The 18,454-nt window shown below is 35.0% G+C and overlaps 1 protein-coding gene across 6 annotated transcripts in view; it reads left to right on the forward strand.

Annotated features, from left to right (window-relative positions):
* Zmym4 (zinc finger MYM-type containing 4) overlaps positions 1-18,454 on the forward strand; it is a 150,081-nt gene that overhangs the window by 42,036 nt on the left and 89,591 nt on the right. The window contains exon 1 of one of the 6 annotated variants that reach the window (XM_071617663.1): positions 13,116-13,190. The exons of the other annotated variants lie outside the window; for them this stretch is intronic. The gene's annotated coding sequence lies outside the window, so the exon portion shown is untranslated. Of the gene's footprint in view, positions 1-13,115; positions 13,191-18,454 lie in introns of those variants that run through there. 6 annotated transcript variants of the gene reach the window in all.

Here is an 18,454-nt window from a genome sequence, read left to right on the forward strand (position 1 = left end):
ATTATTCTTTTTGCAGGGCGTGGTGGTGCATACCTATATTTTGACTACTCAGGAGGCTGAGGCAAGAGAATTACAAGTTTGAGGCCAGCCTGGGCATTTTAGTGGAACCCTGTCTCAAAGAAATTTAAAAAGGGATGGGGCTATAGCTTAATGGTAGTGTGTCTCTGGATTCAGTCCTCACTATTGCAAACAAAACCAACCAACCAAGCAACCAAAAAAGATGATATAGGTAGAGAACAGAAGGACCAAGTACAAAATTCTTTTTTTTTTTTTTTTAAGACAGAGTGAGAGGGAGAGAGGGAGGGAGGGGGAGAGAGAGAGAGAGAGAGAGAGAATTTTAATATTTATTTTTTAGTTCTTGGCGGACACAACATCTTTGTTTGTATGTGGTGCTGAGGATCGAGCGCGCTACCGCTTGAGCCACATCCCCAGCCCAGTACAAAATTCTTAACAGTTAAAAATCTGTTTTATTATTATTTTTTTTTTTGAGGTACTGGGAATTGAACCCAGAACCTGGTGAATGGTTCATCAATCGTTCTACTATTGACCTACAACAGCACAGCTTTGATTTTTATTTGATTTTGAATAGGGTTTTGCTACCTTGCCAAAACTGACCTTGAACTTGCAATCCTTCTGCCTCGGCTACCTGAGTAGTGGGGGTTACAGGTGTTTGCCAGCTGTGCCTACCTCTGCCTATATTATCGTGTTTGATATATTAAGTATTGTACAAAGTTGTAATTATATATAATAGTATTATATATAATATATATTTATATATACACACATACATACATATTAATTGTGACTTTGGAAAAACACAACAACTTAGATTGTGGTAATGATGAAAAATGTTAATGGGATATCACTAAAGGAATGAGTATTTTAAAGTTAAAGTTGAACTGACTACTCTTGCTTTTGAGTTATTCTTTAAATAAAAGTCCTTGCTAGGTATGGTTACACTCACCTGTAATCCCAGCTATTCAGGAGGCTGAGACAGTATTTAAGTTTGAGGCCAGCCTTGGCAACTTAGAAATATGCTGATTCAAAATAAATAAAAAAGGATGAAGATATAGCTCAGTAGTAGAGTACCATGGGTTTCATTCCCAGTACCAAAATAAAATTTATGTATGTATTTTTTCCTGGATCTTTTTGGTTCTGTAATGTTTTTCTCACTTAAGAAATATAAAAATATTTATTTATTTATTAAATATTTATTTTTTATTTATTTATTTTTTTTTAGTTTTTGGAGGACACAACATCTTTGTTTGTATGTGGTGCTGAGGATCGAACCTGGGCCGCACGCATGCCAGGCGAGCGCGCTACTGCTTGAGCCACATCCCCAGCCCAAGAAATATAAAAATATTTAAGTGCTGTTTTCTTGTATATACTTGCATAACATCCATTAACATTCACAAGTAGGGATTTGCTCAATTTTTATTGGTATTTGCTTTTTTCTGTTCTTTTTATGAATTTATTGACCGAGATACATACTTTTCTTGGCTTTATCACAAATTATTCATTAAGCTTGAGATTCAACTTTGAATAAATCGCCTTGTCATAAGGATGAAAATATAAAGGAACAAAATTGCAACCAATTCTTTCCCTTATGATTGTTTACTTTAATGTTTATAGCTGTGTTGAATACAGTGACTATCAGTACAGTTTAATGCTACTCACGGCCTATGAGTTCAGTAGTTGTACCCACATTGTACCAATCGTATAAATGTCAACACAGTGAAAAAAATATAAATAATGTCTTACTATTACAGTGAAAATAATTTCGAGTTTCTGAAAGGTCATGAAACTCTTTATGGGTCTGAAAATCACTGCTTCATGGGTTCTGTGTTTTCCCAAAAGTTTCTTATATGTCTGCAGATATCTTTAAAAAAATTTTTTTTAAATTTGTTTTAATTAGTTTTATATGACAGTAGAATGCATTTATGCACTTTGATATACATAGAAGGGATATATTTTCATTTTTCTGAGTGTACATGTTGCAGAATGATATTGGTCATGTAGTCACACACACACACATACACACAAAAAGTAATAATGTCTGTTTCATTCTACTATCTTTCCTATCCCCACATCCCTTCCCCTCCCATCACTTCCCTCTACCTAATCTAAGGTGATGCTATTCCTTTCTAGTGTTCCCCGCCTTATTGTGAATTAGCATCCGCATATTAGAGAAACATTTGGCCTTTGGTTTTGTGGGATTGATTGGCTTATTTCTCTTAGCATGATATTCTCCAGCTCAATCCATTTACTGGCAAATGCCATAATTTCACTCTTCTTTAAAGCTGAGTAATATTCTACTGAGTGTATACACCACATTTTCTTCATCCATTCATCTTTTGAGGGACACCTAGGTTGGTTCCATAGTTTAGCTATTGTGAGTTGAGCTGCTATAAACATTGACGTGGCTGCATCACTGTAGTATGCTGATTTTAAGTCCTTTGGGTATAAACCAAGGAGTGGGATATTTGGGTCAAATGTTGGTTCCATTCCCAGTTTTCTGAGGAATCTCCATACTTGTCTGCAGCTATCTTTGCAGGTACAGTGATCTTTCTTTGTCTCTGTCTTCATCAAACAGATGCTTTGAAAAATCTAAACATCAGTTGTCTCTTCAATTTTTTGTCTAAATATTATTTTAGAGTTTTCTTTGGATTCATTTTTACATTTTGGGAGTTGTGGTAACTTCCTCTTTATTTGAAGTCAGGGATCACTTGATTGGAAGTCAAGTAGTCCACGTGGTTTTTGGTTTTGTTTTAAATAATTGAAGAAACCCTAATGTGTTCTTTTATTTATGTTTTATGATTTATATGTTCATGTGTGCAGTAGATTTTTTTTAAAGCCCGGAAAATATTTTTCTTGAGGAGTAGCATAGATTTTATCACAAATGTTCTTGATTTTCCAAGCTATTAAACACTTTTGTGCATTGTTTTTTATCTAGAAAACTTGGTGAAAAAACATAGTTTAAAAACTTCCCAACTTGCACAGAATTTTGGGGGACACATTTTCCTCATTTTATTTCAAAGATAGATATAGCATTCTACACATGCAGATTAAAAATGACACAGTTTCCAACTATTAAAGATTTTCCTTTCCAAATCTGTGTAGCTTGATTCTCTTTGGCTGCTGTGAAGTTAGTAAATCACTTTAAGATGATAACTTTTCATAATTGAATATTTTTTAAAAAAGCTATTTTCTCAACCGTGACTGAGAAGTTATACTCTTTGTTTGGTGATAGATAAAAACTATCTTTTGTTTTTAAGTGGTAGATGAACACTGTACCTTTATTTTATTTTATTATTTTTATGTGGTGCTGAGGATCAAACTCCTTACCTCACATGTGCTAGGTGAGCACTCTACCACTGAGCCACAACCCCAGTCCCATGGTGAAAGATTTTTGACTAGTTTATGTTTATTAGGTTATTAGAACTTCTTAAACAATTTTTCCCATTAAAATATATAATGTAAATATAGCATTCAAATGATATACATTCTATTAATATATAATAGAATATTTCTAATAGCTGGCTTGTCAATATGTTCTTTGATTTGAAATTAGGTCATTTGGTTCATATTATTGAATTATGAATTTCTAAAATCCAACTTAACCTCCTGTGCTTCTATTTGGAACTTTGGTGTTGATTGAACATAGAATTTTTAAAAAACACTACTAAAAAAGTATGCTGCCTGCACATGAAATGTGAATTACAATTGATAAACATACCTACAATAAGTAGACAGCCATTCTTGTATTGAGGGAGAAACAAAGCTGTTTAATTTTTAGTTCATATCAGATAATTTCACTGAAAATAATAATTGTGTTAAAGTTTATATAAATTCTTATATAAACTTTTGGAATATATATGAAAAGAAGATGGATTTCATTCAATTTTAAAAGAAAAGTTAATATGTTAGAAAGTCATTATTGATGGCTGGGGAAATAACTTAGTTGGTAGAGTGCTTGTCTTGCATGCACGAGGCCCTGGGTTCAATTCTCAGTACCACCCCCAAAAAAGTCATTATTGACTAAGAAAAGTGCCATCTTGAGAGAGAACATTATGCACTTTTTTTTTTTTTGGTACTGGAGATTGAACCCAGGGCACTTTACAACTGGGCTAACATCCCCAGCCCTTTTTTATTTTTTCATTTTGAGACAGGGTCTTACTAAGTTGCTGAGGCTGGCCTCAAATTTGGTGATCCTCCCATCTCAACAGCTTGCTGGGACAGCTAAGACCATGTCACCATGTCACCATGCCCAGCTAAGACCTAATTATCAGGTCCTCAGTTACCATTGTACTAATTTGAGTTCATAGTGACTAGCTTGATAGCGAATTGTGAGAGTTTGGAGAGAACTTCTGGTTTTATGTAGACTAACTTCATTAATATATATAGACTATAAAGAATTTGAATGCCAGAGGAGTCAATTGTCTTATGTTCATATTACTAAGGTTTGTTAGTGAATTAGTGGCAAAGCAATGACTAGAATGTAATAGTATAGAAAATGGCAGTTTTGTTGAGACTATTCCTTTATTTATTTATTTATTTGGTGGTGCCAAGGATCAAACCTAGGGCCTTGCATAGGCTAGACAAATGTTCTCCCTTTGATCTCCAGCCCCTCTGCTGCATATTTGACAGCAAATATTTTCCTCATATAACTGAAGTTTTTCTTTGTACACTTAATTCTTACAGTTCCAATGTGCTTGGAATTTCAGATGCCACAGTTCAAACACCAGTGCCATAACAATAGAGTTTAGATGTCATTTATTATATAGTAAATTAATTATAATTGTGAAGTGTAAATTTGGATGCTAGCTTTTTAGTCATCAAATTACTATGTAATTAACAAATTTCTGTCATAATTGTTGACCAATCATATCCCTTATTTCAAAGTCTCTTGGGATTGATTATTGTGTGTACACAAAGTTTATATACAGATAGCAAAGGGTATAGTTGGGTTGAAATGGCCAACAAAGATGAAAATGTGGAAAAGGAAGGAAAAGTGATAACAGGAGCTGATAAACTGTATATTAAAAGTTTAAGATGATGAAAGGTACCCGAAGAGAGGACAAGCACTAAGCCTACATGTAGCTAGTGTGTGAATAGCTTGAAAAAGTTCAATAAATATAAAAAACAAATAGCTTGAACATCATTTAAATATCTTAGTAACAGACTCCATGTCAGTTTTTCCAGCATTCAGGCCAAAATATATTGAAGTTAGCCACATTGATAGAAAACTATAATTAAAAGCAGATTAAAGAACTTTTTATGTCAGTAAAGGCTTGTTTCATTGTTTCAGAATGTGTATGGATTAATAATAAGCTTTCTGGTGAAATGAAGATGTTAGAGAAGATATAGATGCTGCTGTGAAATGTGTACCAAGATTGCAAGGACTGATGTAAGTTGAGTGGTTAGTATCTTTACCTGTTTGATAAAACAGGTTGCTAAAATAGTCTTTTTTTTGAAGCCATCCTCACTAACTTGTGTAATGAAGAAAACTTGAAATTGCTAAGTGGCCATAAAGAGAATTTACAGTAACTTACAGTAAAGGCATATTCAACATAAATGACAGCAAGGATGAAGATGTCCTAGTAGAAGTATACTGGTAACAATTTCAGGGTAAAGGAACTCTTGGAGATGTTCACAAGATTGAAAGGGTAAAGGGTAAGAATTTGGCAGCAAACAAACAAACAAAAAACTTAGAAAGGATTATGACAACTTGGCAAAGCATGGAAAAAGTGAAAAAGTGCTTGGTGGTATGTGTGTGTGTGTGTGTGTGTGTGTGTGTGTGTGTGTGTGGTGTTTCTGGTGCTGGGGATGAATCCCAGGGCTTCTCATAATGCTAGGCAAGTGTTGTGGCTCAAAGAAAACACTTTGGATGGTGCTATTGCTCTGTGGTTGAGCACTTGCTTGCTTGCACACCCAGCACCACTAAAGCAAACAAAACAACAGTAACAAACAGCCACTTTTGATTCTTATTGTTTCTTGTGTGTGGGTATGTATGTATTTATTCATTTTGGCACTGGGGATTGAACCCAGAGGTGCTTAACTACTGAGCCACATCCCCAATCCTTTATTATATTTTATTTAGAGACAGGGTCTCACCAAGTTGCTCAGGGCCTCACTAAATTGCTGAGGCTGGCTTTGAATTTGTGATCCTCTTGCCTCATCCTCGTGAGCTGCTGGGATTATAGGCATATGCCACTGTGGCCTGGCTAGTGTTTCTTCTATTTTAAGTTGCCAGCTATATAATAATGTATTCTATATCAGTTTTTCGTTTCCCTATACATTTAAACTGGCAGAGTTTTGAAGTTTTGACAAAAATTCAGAAGATCATGTAACCATTTAAATTTTTCCCTTTGACCATTGAGATTACTTTGCATGTGTTCAACTTGTGTGGACATTTTTATGGTCCTGCTGTATGGCTGCTTGCATAAAAAACAATTTAGTTTTCATAACAAAATTGTTGCATTTTCTAACTTGAGAAAATAATTAGGAAAGAATAAGTAAGGGATGTTTGAATTGGGGTAATAAAAGGAAGAAACGAGCATTACTGTTGGTGAAGGAGGGAGATTGGACATTGGTTCTGGAGTGGTCTGTTGAAAGAATAAAAAATTATTTGAATCTTCTGTGTAATCTTGAAGATTCTTGCACAATTTATGGTACACTTGAGGATGTTGACACATTCAATCTAAGCAACTTTGGAAGTACTTGATAATAACAATCATCACACAATCTACACAATTTTTGAAATACTTGGTAACTAATAAAAAGGATTTAGCTGTTTGCACTTCTGTTTTATGTTATGCAGTGTTGCAGGTGCTAGACTTACAGCAATACAGAACAGTCAAAAATCTCTCTAGGCTAGTGTGACATTGTCTATTCATAGAATAAACATTTATTGGTATGTGTCCCATGTTCCTGGCACATAGCTTCTGAAATCCTTCGATCTCTAGAAGTAGAAGTGGGGATGACCAGTTGCTGGTGGTTGTTAGACAGTTTTCAGGGTGGCAATTGTTCACCAAAAAGATAAGGCATGATTAGAGGGCTGAAGGTTGAGTCAATCATCAGTGGCCAGTGTTAATCAATCATAATACATTGTCTATAAAAACCCACAAAGGATGGAGTTCATAGAGTGTCCTGATTGCTGAACACGTGGAAATTTTGGGAAGGTAACATGCCTAGAGAAGGTTTGAAAACTCCTGCCTTGCAATACCTTGAGTTAGGCATCTTTTCTAAGTAGGTGTTTATGTTTTTCTTTTATTTTAAGCCAATAAACATAAGTAAGTGTTGCTCTGAGTTCCATGAACTGTTGGTTACTAGTAAATTGACGTTGAGGAAGAGGTTGTGGGAACCTGAATTATAGCTGGTTAGTCAGAATCATAGGTCACAACTTAGGGCTTGTGATTGGCATCCAAAGTAAGGAGCAGTTTTATAGGACTAGACTTTCAGCCTGTGGGGCCTGATGTTAACTACAGGTAGATAGTATCAGAATCGAACTGCATTATATGATACCCAGTTAGTATCTGCTGGAGGATTGCTTTATTGGTGTCTGGCTTTAAGAAATATAGAATTTCTAATCCTTTATACAGTATTGATAACTTTTAGAGTTTGTTGAAAGAAACCAACTAGATTGTTCAATTTTTGTATAATTTTAAAGGTCATTGTACAAAAAGTGTAATGATTTTTTTCTTTTTTTTAAAGATAGTCTCCAAAATGGAATTAAAAATCACTGTTTGGGCTAGGGTTGTGGCTCAGTGGTGATAGAGCACTTGCCTAGCATGTGTAAGGTACTGGGTTTAATTCTCAGCACCACATATAAATAAATAAAATAAAGATTCATTGACAACTAAAAAAATAAAAATAAAAAAAATCTGTATAACCCCTGTTATTTGTCAGTAGATTGGACTATAAAAAGAATGGGATATTTCATAATCCAGCTTCAGAAATGCATGAGTACTTGATTTTCTATATAACATTTCCATCTACCTTTTAAGTAATGTTTTTTAGAATTGTTGTCATTGGACACATCTGCCCCAGTATAGCTAGGAAAAGTTGTGAGTTAAACTTTGTTCAGAAAGTTGGGTGTGTGCAAGATTAAGGCATCATAGAAGAATTGTAACTTTAGCTGAGTAGTGTTTACTCTTGAATGAAGACTGGAAAAGTTAAGAACCACACAACAGTCCAGATGTAGTGAAACTACCTCTGAAAGATTGGGTGAGCTACAGTTCATTCATAATAGCTAGAGTGTTTGTTTTAGGAATGAAAATGTAATAGGAACATGAAGTTAGGAAAAGTTGGAGCTGTAAGGGAAGGCAGGAGCAGGTTCTGGAGTCTAATATTTACTAAGAAATTTGAACTTTTTTCTTAGGAGACTCTTTTGGAGCTGTTTATATATGCCATCCTCTCAATCTCTCAGTACTTATATTTCTTTGCCTATATAATAGAGGTGTTAACAAGTAACTATGTTATGAAATTTTGGGTGAGATTAAATATAATTAAGTCATGTGTTTGAAAAAAGTGACATAGTATGAGGTTCCTGCTGAGTGTTTATTGCTGTTGTAATGGTGGCCATCTACAAAATTCTGTAATTAGATAATGGTTAGAAACGTGAATGATGGTCAGTAGCTTTACTGAAAGAGTCTTACCCAAAACTGGAGAAACAAAAATAAAAATGAGTAAAACAGCAAAGTGCACCCTGGTAGGGGTGAATATTGGTGGAATGTTTTTTTGTTGGGCAATTTGATAACATGTCAAAAAGTTTAATGTCTATGTCCCGTAATCTAGTGATTCTACTTCTAGGAATTCTTTCTACAGATAAACTAACATGTATAAGCCAAATTGTAGGTTCAGAGATGACAATTACAATATTATATTTGTTAAAAAAAAAAAAAGCAGGAAGCAACTTAAACATCCATCAATACAAGACAGTAAAATCTATATATTCAGTAAATGAAGTGAGGTAGATTTCTATATAAAGAGAAATTTCCGAGAAGTATCGTTAAAAATGTAGTTGGGAAATATTTCTCTTTGTGTACTTACTTATATCTTTGTTAGTCTCAGAGAAAGTGGTATCTGATTTTAAGTTTGATTTTTTTGAGGAGAATGAATGTTTAGTACTTGTGTTCTTTATCATTATTATTATTATTTGGAATTGGAGTCTTTAACTGAGTCTTAAGACTGCTTTGTAAATAAGATATTGACTATTGACATACTATTAAAAAACTCTAGTTTGCTTTTAAATCTTTTAAAGCAATATTAAAAACTCTGGTCCAGCTTTTAAAAAAAATTTTAATGAAGATTTTTGTTTTTGGTTTAAAGATTTTCTTATTTTCTAGGATGTTTTTCCCCCAGCTTATCTTACCTGTGATATTTATTTTGGTGTGTAATAGTGGTCCCAGTTTTTCCACTCTAAATGGTTGCTTGTTATAGTCTAATTTTTTTGCCTTGTTTTGTGTTAAGAGAGAGAATTGATCTTTGGGTTTAGCAGCATAGAGATGTCCTTCATGACATTGACAAGAACAGTTTCAGTGGAAATACTTACTGAAGTAGGTAAGCATGTGTGGCAGAACTCTGAGAGGCAGCACGTGTGGACAACTAACTAACTCTCTTGCTATCAAGGGGAGAAAAAAAGTGGGCAGTAGCTCTAGGGGAATTGGGAGACATGAGAACTGTTTTTTAAGATGGAAGAAATAATATATCATGTGTGTATGGTATGGGAAAGAATCATTAGAAAGGGGAAAATGGATGGTGTAGGAGAGAAAATAGAGACTTCAGAACAGTGTCCCTAAGAAAGTAAGAGGGCGTGTGATTTAACTTGGCTGCACAAGTGGAGGAATTGGTCTTAGTATGGGAGGAACATAGATAGCACATCTTTAAGAACAAAAAGGGAAGGAAGGATGGTAATAGTCGATTGACTGTGGAGGGCTAGGGTTGTGGCTCAGCAGTGGAGTGCTTTCCGAGCACATGCGAGGCCCTGGGTTTGATTCTCAGTACCACATAAAAATTATAAAGGTCCAACTACAACTAAAATAAATAAATAAATAAATAAATAAATAAATAAATAGATTGTGGAGACTTGTAGATGTTCTTTTCATTTTCCTTAGTTAAGGTTTTTTTAAAGTTTAATTGACATGTAAAAATGACATGTATGGTGAGCAATACGTTTTCATTTATGTATATATGTGGAAAATGACTTAAGTCCAAACTATTCATATAGGCATTACCTCACATTCCATGTTTTTGTAGTGAGAACACTTATTATCTACTTAGCAATTTGCAAGTATACAACATGGCTGTTACTTAGGTTCACTGCAGTGTATTTTCTCCTAATTGAAATTTGGTGTCCTTTTGCCAACATTTCCTCAATTCTCTCACCTCCCAGTCTTTGTTTTACTATCTGTTTTATGAGTATGATTTTTTTTTTTAAAACCCTTCTACATATATCTCATTTTAATCTAATGCCCTCCAGGTCCCTCCATGTAATTGAAAATGACAGGACTCCCCCTACCCCCCCAACCCAGAGACACTCTTATCACTGAGTTTCGCCCACAGCACTTTGTATTTTTTATTTTGAGACAGGGTTTTCCAGGCCGTCCCTGAGTTTGTGATCCTCCTGCTTTAAAATTTTTAAAATTTTATTTTTTAGTTGTAGTTGAACACAATACCCTTAATTAATTAATTTATTTTTATGTGGTGCTAAAGATCGAACCCAGGGCTTCGCATGTGCTAGGCCGCCGAGCCACAGTTCCTTCTGTTTAAAGGTTGAAAAATGTTGTGTGTGGGGCTAGGGTTGTGGCTCAGTGGCAGACTGCTTGCCTACCATGTGAGAAGCCCTGGGTTCGATCCTCAGCACCATGTAAAAATAAATAAATAAAACAAAGGTATTTAAAAAAATAATAATTTCCATTAAAAAAATGTTGTGTGTGAAAGAGGGGAAGAAGAGAGAGAGAGAGGCCCAGAGAAGACATCACATTTTCTTTATCCATCCATCCATTGATGACTACTTGGGTTGAGTCTGTATCTAGGCGATTATGAGTAGTGCTGCAATGAACATGAGTACATGTATCTATTCTGCATACTGATTTTTATATCCTTCGGATGTATACCTACGGGCAGAATTGCTGAGTCATATGGTAGTTGGATATTTAATTTTTTTTTAAAGGAACTAATATACTATTTCATATAATGACTAATAATTAATATTCCTACTGATCATATTTTAATTCTTAATTATATACTTTTTTTTTTTGGAGTACTGGGGACTGAACACAGGGCCTTGCACATGCTTGGTAAGTGCTCTACCACTGAGCTACATTCCCTAGCCCTTGAATATTTTTTTACCTTTATTCTTTAAGATGTCTGTGATAAGAGTTTGTCTAGTTTCTTAGTCACTCTCATGCACTCTTATTTTGTGAGGAGATTGACCTCTTCATATTCCCTTTGTGAACTTGTTGAATCACCTATTTACCCTCAGAGAAAAATTTTGTAGTATTTTCATTATAATTTTATACATTTCTTAAGCTTATTTCCAGAACTTTAAAAAAAATTTTTTCACAATGCTGGCGATCTAGCCCAGGGCTTTGTACTTGATAGACCTACCCATCCTGAAGTTTTTAAATGCTATTAGCTATTTTTATGAATTACATTTTTCATTGTATTTTAACTAATTATTGCTTCTTCATAGAAATGCTTTTTTGAGTGTTGTATTTTGTAAAGAATCACCCTAATGTGTTCTTATTCCTAATAACTTTTCGGTCTACCACCTTGTACTTTTTGAGCAGAGAATTGTTACCTGCAAATATTGATAAATGTTTCCTTTTCATTATTACTACTTTTTATTTTTTGCATCGACTAGTACTTTTAACAAGGTAAATTAATGATTATGGTACCACTTTAATAATAACTAGATGGTAAGGTAAATATTTAACGTTGCTTGCCAATTCAGTGGATTAATTTTCAGTTGAGAACAACTCTGATAACATCTATATATTTTAGGAAAGATTGATAAGTGGCAGGGAGAGAGGTTTAGAAGAATAAGAGTCGTAGGAACCAAAGTATTTACTGTTTTCATTTAATATTTTTGTTAGATTTGGCTGATTATTTGAGGTAAATATTCTTTGACATGTTAAATATTTTATGTTCTATGTACTTATTAAACTTCTCAAGTGGGAAAAGCCCTGCTTTTACAATATTAGTGATATCCAGAAATAGTTAAATGGAATGATTATTTAACAAAAATTAACTAAACCATTTTATCTTTTATATTTATTTATTATTGTTTTTGTGGTGCTGGTGGTAGAACCCAGAGCTTGATCTTGCCAGGCAAGTGCTCTACCACTGAGCTATATCCCCAATTCCAAAAATGAACTAAAAATCTCATATTACTTTATATTGTTATTAAATATTGAGAATGATTTTTTTTTTTGGTATTAAAATGTGTAGGAGTTTATGTTATGGTTTGGATTTGAGGAGTCCTCCAGAAGCTCTTGTGTAAATGCAGGGATATCCAGAGGTGAAATGATAAGATGATAACAGTAACCATCTTAGTTTGGTAACTGAAGGCAGGTGGGGCGTGGCTGAGAAGGTGGGTCCCTGAGGGCTCACTCCCTTTCCCCTCCCTGCCTTGTTCCTGGCCCTGAGAAGTTCTTCGCCAAGCCATTCTACCATTATGTTCTGCCACACCCCTGGCCCCATCTTGGGCCCTAAGCAGTGGAGACCGCCAACCCTGGACTAAACTTCTGAACTGTGAGCCCAAATAAACTTTTCCTGTAAGTTGTTCACATTGGGTTTTTGGTCACAATGATGAAAAACCTAGTGCACACAACTTATAGACCTTTAAATGCTGACATCAAAAGTGTGTGGTACAACCAAATGTTTTTGGAAAATGCTGGATAAAAAATAATGCAGGTTTCTTTAATTTTAGAAGTCTTAGTATTTAATGAATCAACATGCATTGTTACTCACCAAAACATAGATCTCTGGTTTTCATATTTACTTGATCATAGAAATTTCTTTCTTTTTTCTTTCCTCTCTTTCATGGCGCAGTATTGGGGTTTGAGCCCAGAGAGCTACATCTACCCAGTTGTCCTTAATTTTGTGACAGGGTCTCACTGAGTTGTTGAGGCTTCAAACTTGGGATCTTCCTGTCTCCGCAGCCCCCTAAATCACCAAAATTACAGGTGTGTTTCTCCCTGTGCTCTGATCACAGAACTTTTTTTAATTAGAGTTTTGCATTTTAGATATTGAGAAATGCAAAGCTGTGGCAGTCATTTATTTTAAAAGATATAGAGAGATTATGCAAAATACAGTGTGCTAGGGCCTGTGGATATCCTAGGATAAAAAAAGATTTATCTAGAAAGTGATACTGATACATGCATAAATTAACTATCACAAGTGACTCTTAAGTGAAATATAAATCAAGGACTCATAGGAGAAATGATTTTTATAAAAGGGTCAGAAAAGTTCTCACTGAACAGCAGTACTTTCAAAGAGCAGTGAGATTTTATTAGGTCTTTCCAGAAGAGTGGAAATAATATAAGATTGGTATGATTAGAACTTTGTATAGGAGAAAGGACGTTGGTTCATAATAGTCATTTTCAAATCTTCCATTTTGCTGCTTCTCTCCTTTATTGGTTTTTCTTAGATAAAGTCCAGTACCTAAATACAACTGATACTTAGGGTGAGCAAAACAGACATTTTATTGAGAGTTGAAGGGGAGCACATTAATAATTAGTAGGCAATGCCTGTAATCTCAGCCATTCAGGAGTCTAAGGTAGAGGATCACAAGTTTGAGGCCAGCTTCAGCATCCCAGTGATACCGTAATCAACTTAGTGAGACCCTGCCTCAAAATAAAAAAATAAAATAGACTGGGGAGTATCTCAGTGTTTAAGTGCCCTTGGATCAATCCCCAGTAGTAATAACAAATAGACAAATAGATAAAATAGATAGATAGATAGATAGATAGATAGACAGACAGACAGACAGACAGATAAAATGAAGATGGTAGTATAAAACTGGGATGCCTGACCACCTGTCTGGGAAGAATGTACTTAAGTGTTTGATGCATGACTTTGTCATCAGCTTTATATTGCTTTACTTGCTTTATTCCCTCAATTTTCATCCTGCTAAGCTTTCTACTTTTGAATTCTCAGTTTGTTCTGCTGTCAATTTTTATATTTGCTGTTCTTTCTTGACCCCCTCCCACCTGTTCACCTGTTTTAATTTCTGCTCATCCTTTAGATCTTAAGTTTAACACCATGAAGTGTCATAGTGTTTGTGTCAGGGGTAGAAGAGAAAATTAACTTTTTAAAAATAAGAATTGTTGATCCAGAATCCAATATATTTCTAATCGTGATCTTTTTTGGAGGGATGGCTGGGGTGTGTGTGTAGGTGATATGTTTATCAATTCACACTATATAAAGATTACATCCTCCTCCAGTCTTTGGTGTAAGTTTTGAAAGTAAAAATGTGTTATGCCCCCCCATTGCTTAGTTTGAAATATGGGGAACTGCTTGTCATTTGTTGAATGTTTTTATTTTTAAAAGTGGGTACATTTTTATAAACAAAATGTTTAGTGAACTCTTAATATTTTTAAAGCAGGGAAATATGTCTTTTATTAGTGTAACAAGAGTGATTCATATATATATATACACACACACACTGACACACAAATATATATACACACACACACACACAAATACATATATCTATACATACATATATATATTCTCCTGTCTCAGCCTCCCGAGCTGCTGGGATTACAGGTGTTTGCCACTGCGCATGGATGTATTTACAATTTGATAAGTACCATGCTAAGTCCTTTTTGTACTTTTTAAAATTTAATCCTAACAGCCCTATGAAGTAGGTATTTATATCCAGATTTTATGAACTTTTAGTTAAATAGCTGTTAAGTGGCCAGAGTTGAAATTTAAAATCAAGCAATTTAAGATTGGCCTAAGGTCTTAACTAATGTGCAATGATTGCTCTTAATGATGTATATAAAATAATCTCAAACATGCAATAGTTACATGTTTTGAAGTTAATGAGCAGAAACTATGAAACTTTATTGCTGATTAAAAATTCAGTGATATTTGTTGTATTGAATCAGGGTCCACATTTCTGTTTTCTTTTTTGGTTTTGTAGTTTTGAGAAAACTGTTCTCTCTACAGAATAGTTATTATAGCAAGAAAACCAGCTTCAACTTTAGGTACAATCAAATCTTTTTATTTAAACTTGAAGGATGAGTAGTATGACTTCGATTTTCAAGCTAAATTATGAACCGCTTATATCTAATTTCTTATTTATAAATATATAAGTTGTACAGGATTGGGGTTTACATCATGGTAGAGTGTATGCTTAGCATGCGTGAGGCCTTGGATTCAGTCCCCAGCATGGGGGCGGGGGGAAGCATCTAAAATACAGAATGATCAAGAAGCACTCAAACCTAAGTTTAGTAAAACAATCGTATCATTATGAAGCTGAGTGTTACATGTTTTTTTGTTTTGTTTTGTTTGTAATAGGGTTTGAACCAAGGGTGTTTAGTTATTGAGTCACATTTGCAGCCCTTTTTATTTTTTAAGACATGGTCTTGCTAAGTTGCTTAAGGCTTTGCTATGTTGCTGAGGTTGGCCTTTAACTTGTGATCCACCGCCTTAGCTTCCTGAGCTTCTGAGATTACAGGTGTGGGCCACCACCTGTAGGGGGGAGCTCCCCTAGACACCCAGGGGAGAGGGTTCTCCCCCCTACAGGGGAGTTTGTTTGTTGTTTGTTGTTACCCACTTGGTGAGATACAGGCCAAGAAGATATTCTGGGATGTTGCCCAATATTTGAGAGTTATGTTTGTGTTATTTGCTTGTATATTGTTAATTGATTGGTCATCAGGAGATTTGAATTAAAAGCAAAATTTAAAAATCCATCCAAAACTAGACTGTCCTTTAATTGATGCTGTACCATCACATGTGCGATTTTCTTTGAAATGAGGTGACTATATAGTACATTTTTAATCCTGAGGGATTAAAAATGTATTATTTGTTTAACACACATACACATGTGTACACATATGTGTTTATATATAATTTAAGAGTTTTACTATTAGTATTGAGGATTGAACCCATGGGTGCTTCACCATTAAACCACATTCTCAGCCCTTTTTAATTTTTATTTTGAGGGCTGGGCTTGTATCTTGGTGGTGGAGCACTTGCCTTGCACCTGTAAGACACTGGGTTTGATCATCAGCACTACGAAAGGAAGGAAGGGAGGGAGGGAGGGAAGAAGGAAGAAAGGAAGGAAATTGTGTCCATCTTAAACTAATTTTTTTTTTATTTTTAAATTTTGAGACATGATCTTGCTTGAACTTGTGATCTTCCTTCTAGAGTTGCATGTACCATCATACCTGCCTCAGAGTCACTCTTTTAAAATTACTAGTATATGTGCATATAACATTTCTGTATTTAATATTGTTTCGGTAGTGTCTTTCAGGTTTTTAATACCTAAACTTCATTGTTGTGTACTTCTCAATATATTTGTACAGTATTTTCATTTGTAATTCAACATACTGTGAAAATCAGTCATTTTATATACAGTGCAGTAATTTTTAGTATAAAGTTGTCTTCCCTCAGGCAAAGTTTCACTTTGTTCTTTTTCCCATTCTGCAGTTTTAGTTACCCACAATCAACTGTGGTAAATTGGACATTCCAGAAATAAACAGTATATAAGTTTTCTTTTTTGTTTCCATAGGCTCCTTATCCCCTGCCTCTCCCCATCTGGTACTGAACTGGGCACCTAGCCACTGAGCCACATCCCTATTTTGTATTTTAGTTAGAGACAGGGTCTCACACAGTTGCTTAATGCCTCGCTAAGTTGCTAAGGCTGACTTTGAACTTGCGATCCTCCTGTCTCAGCCTCCTGAGCTGCTGGGATTATAGGGTATGCCATCATGCCTTCGGCTCCCCGCCACACACAAACTTTTTTTTTTGCAGTATGGGGATTGAGTTCAGGAGCATTCACTGAATTACATTCACAGATCTTGTTACTTTTTATTGTAAGACAGGGTCTTGTTAAATTCCTCAGGCTAGTCTTGAATTTGTAATCCTCTGCTTCTGGATTTGCTGGGATTACAGGCATGCATCCTTGACTGGGCTCATAAATTTTATAATTTTTTTTTTTTTTAGAGAGAGAGAATTTTTTAATATTTATTGTTCAGTTCTCGAGAATTCATTATGATATATTTGTAGATGCACATAACATAATCTGTTCAATTTCATTCTCAGTACCTTTCCCCTTTTTTCCCCCCTTCCCTTGATCCCTTTCCTCTGTTATATTGTTGTCCCATCTATTTTCATGAGATTTTTTTTTCTTCTTTCTATTTTTGATGAGATAGAAACTATAAGACCCTTGACTTTGTGAGTCTGGCATATTTTCTTTTTTTAAAGATAGATAGAGAGAGAGAGAGAGAGAATTTTTTTTTAATATTTATTTTTTAGTTTTCGGCAGACACATCTTTGTTTGTATGTGGTGCTGAGGATCGAACCCGGGCCGCACTCATGCCAGGCGAGCGCGCTACCAGTTGAGCCACGTCCCCAGCCCCATAAATTTTAAATTGTGCCCCATTCTGAGTTGTGTGATAAAATCATTGTCCATCCTGTTCCATCCTGCCTGGAACTTGAATCATCCCTTTGTCCAGTGTATCCATGCTGTAAATACTACCTTCCCATTAGTCACTTGGTAGCAGTCTGGATTATCAGATATCAGTGTTTATTTTCAACCAACTCTGACAGAGTAGGCATGTCATAGTGCCTACGTCATTCATCTATCTCATTTCATCTCATCAAGTGGACATTGTATATCTTTCTTTATCACAAGAAGGTGGGTGTATAGTACAATAAGATAAAATGAGAAGAGACCACATTCATATAATTTATTATAGTTACAGTTGTTGTGTTTTATTAATAGTTGTTGATCTCTTGCTGTGCCTAATTATAAATTAAACTTTATCATAGGTATGTAAATATAGGAAAAAGTATACTAATATAGGGTTCAGCGCCATCCATATTTTTAGGCATCCACTGAGGGTCTTCAAAAGTATCCTCTGCTGATAAGGGGGAACTGCTGTATTCACAGTTGTACATATCCATTAGTAAATTGTTTCCTGATTCTCCCTCATGCTCTTGCCCTAGTCTTGGGCAGCCACTAATCTGTTTCTTTCCCTGGGGTTTTCAAATGTATACCCATTTCCAGCAAAAGAGACTGGAGATAATTTTGTCTATTTGTAAACAGGCCTATAAATTGTTTCGTGATCAAGAAAGAGGCAATGTTTTGGGGCTGGAGTAGTGACTCAGTGGTAGAGTGCCTGCCTACCATGTGCAAGGCACTGGGTTTGATTCTCAGCACCTCACATACGTAAGCAAATAAATAAATAAATTGACAACTAAAAAATATTTTTTA

Source organism: Marmota flaviventris, chromosome 10 (assembly GCF_047511675.1).
Source record: "Marmota flaviventris isolate mMarFla1 chromosome 10, mMarFla1.hap1, whole genome shotgun sequence".
Classification (NCBI taxonomy): Eukaryota; Metazoa; Chordata; class Mammalia; order Rodentia; family Sciuridae; genus Marmota; species Marmota flaviventris.